The following is a 1,669-nucleotide window of genomic DNA, read 5'->3' on the forward strand; positions in this document are numbered from 1 at the left end:
CGGCTTCCTTCGAAGCTGGATTTGAGATGTATAAGAGATGTAGGTCATTAAGAAACCAATACCTACTGCCACACCACCCTGAACAAGCCCAATCTCGTCTGATCTTGGAAGCTAAGCAGGGCCCCGCCTGGTTAGTACTTGGATGGGAGACCACCTGGGAATACCAGGTGCTGTAGGCAGTTTTTTTTTATTTTCTCTTGTTCCGGCTTCCTTCGAAGCTGGTTTTGAGATGTATAAGACATGTAGGTCTTTAGAAAACCAATACCTACAGCCACACCACCCTGAACAAGCCCAATCTCATTTGATCGTGGAAGCTAAGCAGGACCGGGCCTGGTTAGTACTTGGATGGGAGACCACCTGGGAATACCAAGTGCTGTAGGCCATTTTTTTTTATTTTCTCTTGTTCCGGCTTCCTTCAATGCTGGTTTTGAGATGTATAAGAGATGTAGGTCATTAGGAAAACAATACATACAGCCACACCACCCTGAACAAGCCCAATCTCGTCTGATCTTGGAAGCTAAGCAGGGCTAGGCCTGGTTAGTACTTGGATGGGAGACCATCTGGGAATACCAGGTGCTGTAGGCCTTTTTTTTTTATTTTCTCTTGTTCCGGCTTCCTTCGAAGCTGGATTTGAGATGTATAAGAGATGTAGGTCATTAGGAAACCAATACCTACAGCCACACCACCCTGAACAAGCCCAATCTCGTCTGATCTTGGAAGCTAAGTAGGGCCCAGCCTGGTTAGTACTTGGATGGGAGACCACCTGGGAATACCAGGTGCTGTAGGCAGTTTTTTTTTATTTTCTCTTGTTCCGGCTTCCTTCGAAGCTGGTTTTGAGATGTATAAGACATGTAGATCTTTAGAAAACCAATACCTAGAGCCACACCACCCTGAACAAGCCCAATCTCATTTGATCTTGGAAGCTAAGCAGGACCGGGCCTGGTTAGTACTTGGATAGGAGACCACCTGGGAATACCAGGTGCTGTAGGCCATTTTTTTTTATTTTCTCTTGTTCCGGCTTCCTTCAATGCTGGTTTTGAGATGTATAAGAGATGTAGGTCATTAGGAAACCAATACCTACTGCCACACCACCCTGAACAAGCCCAATCTCGTCTGATCTTGGAAGCTAAGCAGGGCCCGGCCTGGTTAGTACTTGGATGGGAGACCACCTGGGAATACCAGGTGCTGTAGGCAGTTTTTTTTTATTTTCTCTTGTTCCGGCTTCCTTCGAAGCTGGTTTTGAGATGTATAAGACATGTAGGTCTTTAGAAAACCAATACCTACAGCCACACCACCCTGAACAAGCCCAATCTCATCTGATCTTGGAAGCTAAGCAGGACCGGGCCTGGTTAGTACTTGGATGGGAGACCACCTGGGAATACCAGGTGCTGTAGGCCAATTTTTTTTATTTTCTCTTGTTCCGGCTTCCTTCAATGCTGGTTTTGAGATGTATAAGAGATGTAGGTCATTAGGAAACCAATACATACAGCCACACCACCCTGAACAAGCCCAATCTCGTCTGATATTGGAAGCTAAGCAGGGCTGGGACTGGTTAGTACTTGGATGGGAGACCACCTGGGAATACCAGGTGCTGTAGGCAATTTTTTTTTATTTTCTCTTGTTCCGACTTCCTTCAATGCTGGTTTTGAGATGTATAAGAGATGTAGGT

General features: G+C 45.8%; 1 non-coding gene and 7 pseudogenes across 1 annotated transcript; all 8 read left to right on the forward strand.

Moving 5' to 3' along the window:
• The first annotated feature begins 60 nt into the window (after positions 1–60).
• LOC142126590 (5S ribosomal RNA) lies at positions 61–179 on the forward strand (annotated as a pseudogene).
• Positions 180–263: 84 nt separating this feature from the next.
• On the forward strand, positions 264–382 carry LOC142126518 (5S ribosomal RNA; annotated as a pseudogene).
• Positions 383–466: 84 nt separating this feature from the next.
• On the forward strand, positions 467–585 carry LOC142126309 (5S ribosomal RNA; annotated as a pseudogene).
• An 84-nt stretch (positions 586–669) lies between these two features.
• Positions 670–788, forward strand: LOC142126554 (5S ribosomal RNA; annotated as a pseudogene).
• An 84-nt stretch (positions 789–872) lies between these two features.
• On the forward strand, positions 873–991 carry LOC142126425 (5S ribosomal RNA; annotated as a pseudogene).
• An 84-nt stretch (positions 992–1,075) lies between these two features.
• LOC142126384 (5S ribosomal RNA) lies at positions 1,076–1,194 on the forward strand (annotated as a pseudogene).
• Positions 1,195–1,278: 84 nt separating this feature from the next.
• On the forward strand, positions 1,279–1,397 carry LOC142126546 (5S ribosomal RNA). Its single transcript, XR_012685223.1, has one exon. It is a non-coding gene; the product is annotated as a 5S ribosomal RNA (ribosomal RNA).
• An 84-nt stretch (positions 1,398–1,481) lies between these two features.
• LOC142126525 (5S ribosomal RNA) lies at positions 1,482–1,600 on the forward strand (annotated as a pseudogene).
• The last annotated feature ends 69 nt before the right edge of the window (positions 1,601–1,669 follow it).

This window comes from Mixophyes fleayi, unplaced genomic scaffold (genome assembly GCF_038048845.1).
Source record: "Mixophyes fleayi isolate aMixFle1 unplaced genomic scaffold, aMixFle1.hap1 Scaffold_270, whole genome shotgun sequence".
Lineage (NCBI taxonomy): Eukaryota > Metazoa > Chordata > Amphibia > Anura > Limnodynastidae > Mixophyes > Mixophyes fleayi.